At 41.2% G+C, this 7498-nt stretch overlaps 1 long non-coding RNA gene across 1 annotated transcript; it reads right to left on the bottom strand.

Annotated features, from left to right (window-relative positions):
• Positions 1 to 535: 535 nt before the first annotated feature.
• LOC122457649 lies at positions 536 to 6845 on the bottom strand. Its single transcript, XR_006277300.1, has 3 exons — positions 6831 to 6845; positions 1095 to 1100; positions 536 to 664 (listed from the first exon to the last, which is right to left on the bottom strand). It is a non-coding gene; the product is annotated as an uncharacterized LOC122457649 (long non-coding RNA).
• Positions 6846 to 7498: the final 653 nt, after the last annotated feature.

The following is a 7498-nucleotide window of genomic DNA, read 5'->3' as shown; positions in this document are numbered from 1 at the left end:
GGGTCCCATGTTTTCTGGTGGATTTCGCTAGCCTCAGAGACTCACTGTGACCCTCCACATAACCTTCTCTCTCTAGAGAACAAGGTCACAGTCTACTGAGCCATTTTCATCATAAGCCAGAGAGGGAGGTGAGGAGAAGCTATCCTCCCTTGCACAGTCTCTTTTGTCTCCCAGTCTCAATGACTAATTGGTAGGGGGGGCAAAAGGGGAGCCCAGGCCCTCCCTCTACTTTGGGCTCCAGCCCAGGGACCCTAATAGTATCAGCTATGGTAGCTGACATTTTAGAAACAGGACAATGACAATTCCCCGGGGCTTCTTCCCCACGGCCGACACCCCACTTCCTCAGCTCCACTTCACCCTTACCTCAGGCCTCCTTCCTTGTGCCTGATATGGTGTGTACTGCCCAGTCTCGTCCAACGCACAACTTCCTCCCACAGCTCCTGACATCCACACCCACCTGACTAACTGGAGGCTTTTAACTAGGTTCTCAGCCAGTCCCTGATTGGCTTCAGGTGTCCTAATCACCTAGCATTCTCCCTGCCTTCTAGAAAGCTCTTAATTGGCCACAGGTGTCTTAATTGTGACTGGATCAGCTGCCATTTAACCTGATCCTGGTACCAGGATTTGTTTAGCCTGAGCTAATATATCTATCTCCCACTACTTTCTACTTGCCCCTTCACAAGTCAAGTAGTCCTAATGTAACCAGTTGAATGAGGATGAGTCAATGTGCGTTAGCCTCTCCACCAGATTACTTGTGTTGCTTTTTCTCAAAAATTTCCAATAAAGGGGACCGCATTTTATTTTAAAAATATTTCTGCTATAATAGCCATTCAAGTAGTTTGAGATATTGAGTACTTAGCTCTTGTGTGTATGGCACCTTTATTATTTGCAATTATCATTATCTCCCTGGCTTTCACTTCAGTATCTGTCCCATTTCTATGAGTTGTCAAAATAGCACTTGCATTCTAAGATTTTGTAAATGGAGCTTTTTAATATACACATATATGATCTTACAAAGAGCTTTTCTCATCAGTTTGTACGGTTGTTACGTCGTTTGAACTTAACATGATCTCATTTTGATTCATTTTGAGGACTATATACTGTACCTGGTTATTTCTAACTTTCAATGGCTTGATACTACGTATTTGGACAATTTCCTGGTCTCCTTTCCAGTTTTAATACTATTCTCATCTTCTCAATTTTTTAATCTCTTGTGGTATTTGGCATAATTCTTAAGGCCCTAGCCCAGGATCCATGAGAATATCAGCTTTCATTAAAATAAACTAAAATAAATAAAATAAAATAAAGTAAGTTTCTAGGCCTCATGGTTGTAGAAAAAAGCTTTAAAATATGTCAAGTGCACCTAAAGTTTCAAATACAGAAGGTAAATAAAAATAATCTCAAATGTAATCTAATATCATGATTTTTGAGCCAACCTCATGATTTGGAGGGAAGTGGGGAGGTGTCAGACAAAAATTTTGAATGCTTAGGGTTGCCAGTACTTGGTTTCTCTAATTTATGAATTAGAATTTGGATTGCATATTTTCTTGTTTATTGATGTTACTTGAGAGGTCTTAGATAGATAAACCATATAAATAAGATGCTTCTCTGACAGAGCAGCCACCAGTGCAACCATTTTATGTGTTGCATCTTACTATCCAACCCCTCATGTGGATGGCCAACTTGGGAGCAAGAATATAGGAAACAACAGAACCATAGCACTGCCTCCTGCCTGTTGTTTCATTTCCTAAATCACAGGGACTGCAACTGTGCCTGGCCCTTCTACAGATCTTCAACTGAAAGGCATTATATAAAGCCAAATTTTTGTAATCAATAGTTTTGATTCCTCAGGAGTCAGCTGTTTTTATTTCAACACCGAATAATTATTTAACATATATAAATTCCATGCCTTGCAATATAAATATGATTTTGCTCAATGCCATTTTCTCTCCAAACACCTTCGCTTCCACATTTACACCACAAAAGCTTAGGGGAATAATGCTGGTTTGGCAGAATAACCGTCTGTATTGAAAAGGAAATACAGCTTGCACCATGGGAAAGGTGTCCTCCTTCCTCACAACTTCTGCTTGTGTCATCTTGACCTGTATGTATATCTTGAATTCATCTAAACCCTGCACCTCCAAGCATGACAAAATGATACAATACCTATTTATCCCTATTAAATAATTATACCAGGTATTAAACTAAACTTTCAGTCAGGAAACAACTCTCAGGGCCCCCAAAAGGTAAATACATACATAAAAACACATATTTATCCTGTGGTTCTATCAGTTATGATTTTTCATTGCTAATTACAAGTTCTATAACATTAGCAACTAGCTTTCTCTAAGGCGTAACAGGCAATAAAGCTAGGAAATCAGACAATTACTTAAATTGTTCATAGGATATCTGTGATTTTCAAACATGGTTGAAAATTAAGGTTGGATCTCAATACTTCATGTTAACAAAAGAATGGATTAAAAAACACCATAGAAAGTTAGCCTTAAGATGAATGACTGCTTGCCTTTTCTCAAACGAAATGAATTGGGTTTTCCTGGTATGACTGAGAGGAAAGTATGGCTTGAAAGGTAAAAACCAGCTAAAATCGGGGTTTATTGAAAACTTCAGATTTTGGTTTTTCAGTCCATTTTCAGCAGTGGGGAGAGAGATGATCTATTTTATTTTAAGTGCCATTATTATCAAATGAAATTGGCAAGAAAAAACCTTCCATGTACTTAACTATTTGCATTTCTTTACACATCTACATCCATTTATAACTTAAGTGATCTTGTAGTAGAAAAATTAATCTGTCATTAACCTAGAGCTTAGTGGGTGGCAACAATGTGAATAACAAGCTTGATTTCACATTTTTGGTTATTTCGGAAAGGAAAACCAAAGATAGATTTTAAATTCTGACTTCAACTTATCTGAAGGAAAACAGACCAAATACAACCCATAATGTAACCAGTCCATTGCATTTTGAAACAGTTATACTTTGAATAAAATATGAGCTTGTAAACTTGGTGATTTGTGATTGAATTTGAAAGGACAATGTGTGGCTGTTTTTAATATGTGAAACTGTTAGACCATGTGGCTGCATTCTAATTGGAATATGGTATGCTGTCAGTGTTAAATAATACATCCACATGATTGAAAAAGTGCCTGACAGACCTGGCTTGCCAACCTCCCTTATTATTACTTAATCAAATAGGGTTTTGTGTATGGAACAGGTTAACTATCTAAATCGATGCAGTCATGGTAAATTTGACTGAGACCAAATATATGTTTAGTTCAGAGCAGGCATTAAACTCTCTTAATTATTCAAGAAGTCATAGAATGACTATCTATCTAAAAGTTCACATGCCCTATATATATATATATATATATATTAACATCATCATAGGAAATCCCTCAATTTGAGGATGCTCTCTACCACATATACATATAGGTCCTGAGACAACTCAGGAGTCCGATCCTGGAATCACAGATCCACAGTAGGTACTGTGATACAGCATGGCCAGAAGGCAGCAGGAGAGTGATATAGAAGAGATATGCAAGTCCCAGGATGAGGAGAAGCCTTATTCCCTGTAGAGGGAAGAAAGGTTTCTATAGATTAATTAAAAGCACCTGAAGCCAATTAGAGCATCTGAAGCCAGTCACCTGATAAAAAACCCCTGCTTCAATCAGCTGGTGAAGGAGTTGGAGCAGAGTGTAGTTTGGAGGAGTTGAAGTAGAGGAGAGTTTGGAGAAGTGCCGTGGCTGGCTAGAAGACCAAGACCCTAGGTAAAGAGACACCTGGCTTGTGCAGAGAGAGAGGGCAGGAAGCCCCACAAGCTGAAGAGCAGGAGAGGGATATAGCCCAGGGGAAAGAAGCACTAGTTCAAGTAGTTTACCACTATCCCTAGGGCCCCTGGGCTGGGACCTGGAGTAGAGGGCGGGCCCGGGTCCCTCCCTCTCCAGTACCCTTCTCTAGGTTACAAGCGGGACAGTAAATACCCTAGTTCAGGGGCAGGAAACTGTGCCCTGAACCTCCCACAAAGAAGAGGAAGCGTGGGACCCATCCTAATCATTTGCCTCAGTACATACATTTCCTGATGTGTCAGCTGCCTGCTCGGAGAAAGTTCTTTCTTTTTTCCTTCTTTTTCTCTCTCTTTTAAGCTTTGAGGGCAAGGGGCATCTCCTCAAAGTGGGCCACTGGCTGATGGAGGATGTGGTGCCATTGAAGTTGGTTGCTTACTTGCTCATCCCCATCTTTTGATGTCCATATCAGTTTTCTTAAAAAGAAAAGGAGTACTTGTGGCACCTTAGAGACTAACAAATTTATTAGAGCATATGCTTTGGTGAGCTACAGCTCACTTCATCGGATGCATTTGGTGGAAAATACAGTGGGGAGATTTATATACACACACACAGAGAACATGAAACAATGGGTTTTATCATACACACTGTAAGGAGAGTAATCACTTAAGATGAGCCATCACCAACAGCAGGGGGGGGGGAAAGGAGAAAAACCTTTCATGGTGACAAGCAAGGTAGGCTATTTCCAGCAGTGGAATTTCCACCAAATGCATCCGATGAAGTGAGCTGTAGCTCATGAAAGCTTATGCTCAAATAAATTTGTTAGTCTCTAAGGTGCCACAAGTACTCCTTTTCTTTTTGCGAATACAGACTAACACGGCTGCTACTCTGAAAAAAAACCAATTGAAAAACAGTGGGGGGTGGGGTGGGGGGAGAAATAACATGGGGAAATAGTTTTACTTTGTGTAATGACTCATCCATTCCCAGTCTCTATTCAAGCCTAAGTTAATTGTATCCAGTTTGCAAATTAATTCCAATTCAGCAGTCTCTCGTTGGAGTCTGTTTTTGAAGCTTTTTTGTTGAAGGATAGCCACCCTCATGTCTGTAATCGAGTGACCGGAGAGCTTGAAGTGTTCTCCGACTGGTTTTTGAATGTTATAATTCTTGACGTCTGATTTGTGTCCATTTATTCTTTTACGTAGAGACTGTCCAGTTTGACCAATGTACTTGGCAGAGGGGCATTGCTGCCACATGATGGCATATATCACATTGGTAGATGCGCAGGTGAATGAACCTCTTGTTAACTGCTGGAAATAGCCTACCTTGCTTGTCACCATGAAAGGTTTTCCTCCTTTCCACCCCCCTTGCTGCTGGTGATGGCTCATCTTAAGTGATCACTCTCCTTACAGTGTGTATGATAAAACCCATTGTTTCATGTTCTCTCTGTGTGTGTATATAAATCTCCCCATGTATTTTCCACTGAATGCATCCGATGAAGTGAGCTGTAGCTCACGAAAGCTTATGCTCTAATAAATTTGTTAGTCTCTAAGGTGCCACAAGTACTCCTTTTCTTTTTGTGAATACAGACTAACATGGCTGCTACTCTGAAACCTATCAGTTTTCTTGAGAACCTCTTTTAGTGTGTCTTTATAGCATTTACTCTGACCACCATGGGATCTCTGACCATGGATGAGCTGAGAGTAGAGGACTTGTTTTGGGAGGTGAGAGTCTGGCATCCACACACAATGTCTAGCCAGCAGCATTGGTGCATGAGGATCATTGCTTCAAGGCTGGTGATATTGACTTCAATAAGAATGCTAGTGTTATTGCAGTGATCTTCCCACTTGATGCAAAGGATCTTCTGGGGGCCTGGTTGGTGGTACCTCTCCAGACTCTTGATGTGCTGTTGATAGGTTACTCAAGTTTCGCATCCATAAAGGAGTGTAGGAATAACAGTTGTCTCATAGACCTGGATCTTGGTTTCCTGCTTTATATCACGATCTGTCAAAATGCATCGGAACAGTTTCCCAAAGAAAGCACTTGCACACTGGATGCTGTGCTGGATCTCACTGTTGATTTTTCATTTTGAGAAAGTTGGCCACTGAGGTAGCAGATGTGCTCAACTGTCTCCAAAGTCCATCCCTTGATGGTGATTTGCAATGGGTTATGTGCAAAGCCTGAAGCAGGCTGATGGAGCACTTTAGTCTTCTCAAGATTGAGTGAGAGTTGTAGACTTTGTAAGCGTGTGCAAAAAACTCCAATGTGGACTGAAGGTGATTCTCAGTGTACATGAGGATGGCACAGCCATCAGTATTCTGAAATCACTAATGGATGTCCTGAGGACTTTAGACTTCGAACAGAGATGTTGAAGATTAAAAAGCCGCCCAACTGTATTGAATGTTAACTCCACTGGGGAGTTGGTTTTTAAAAAGGACCAAAATGACTGCTAAATAGATGGAGAACAGGGTTGGGGGCAATAATGCATCCTTGCTTAACCCCAGTTTTGATGATGAAAGAGTCTATCTCCAGGCCATTACAGAGAACAGTAGCAGTCATCTGATCATGAAGAAGCCTTAGGACCTTAATAAATTTTGGAGGGCAGATGAATCTGGCCAGCACCTTCCACAGGCCTTCATGATTGTCAGAGTCAAAGACCTTTTTCAAATCAATTAAGTCCATGTACAGGTCCTGATTTTGCTCCCAAGACATTTCCTGGATTTGGTGGGCAACAAAGATCATCTCAGTTGCCCCACAGAATTGTCTAAAACTGCTCTGAGATTCCAGCTATATTTCCTCAGCAAGGGGAAGTAATCAGTTTAAGAGGATACCGGAGAGAATTTCCCCTGTGGTAGATAGCAAGGCAATGCCTCGATAATTTCCACATTCCAACTTATCTCCTTTCTTAAAGATTGTAACAATGTTGACTTTTCTCAAGTCTTCAAGAATCTTCTCATCATACCAGATACGTAGAGAAAGTTTGTGGAGCTTCCTTAACATTCTTCACATCCAAACTTGTAGACATCAGCTGGTACGCCATCTGGCCCTGCTGCCTTGTTGTTCCTGGTTTGCATAATGGCTTGTGTTACTCAAAATGCTCCTTCCATCTGGCTTTCATGGCTTTGCTGTCCTTAAAATAGAAGTGTAACTCAGTGACCTGATGTGTTTACATGGAATGTTCCTGGTTTTAGTGTCTTCAGCTAATGCGCATCTTTTACTGTAATAAATATGATTTCAGTCTCCCTTTGCAATGCTCATTTGAAAAACAGAAATCCTGTTTAAATTAAGGATAAATAGTCCTCAGGAGTCCAGCAATATTCCAGCAGATAAGGACAAAAATATCCCTAAAGACTCTCCTAACATTGTGGCTTTCCTTGGGAAGCAATTATTCTGACCATAGAGCAGTGGTGGGCAACCTGCAGCCCATGGGCCGCACGTGCCCCATCAGGGTAATCCACTGGTGGGCTGCGAGACAGTTTGTTTACATTTGCATGGCTGTGCACTGCTCCCAGTGGTTGCGGTTCGCTGTTCCCGGCCAATGGGAGCTGCGGGAAGCGGCAACCAACATGTCCCTGTGGGCTGCAGGTTGCCCACCACTGCCTTAAAGCTTCTGGCATGCTTTCTGATTCTATACCTAACATGTGGGTTAGAGCTCACTTTTTCTGTATGTTCCATAAGAATATTGAAATACTGCCGTGTGTTT

Source organism: Dermochelys coriacea, chromosome 1, assembly GCF_009764565.3.
Source record: "Dermochelys coriacea isolate rDerCor1 chromosome 1, rDerCor1.pri.v4, whole genome shotgun sequence".
NCBI lineage: Eukaryota > Metazoa > Chordata > Testudines > Dermochelyidae > Dermochelys > Dermochelys coriacea.
This window is presented reverse-complemented; position numbering and strand designations above follow the sequence as displayed.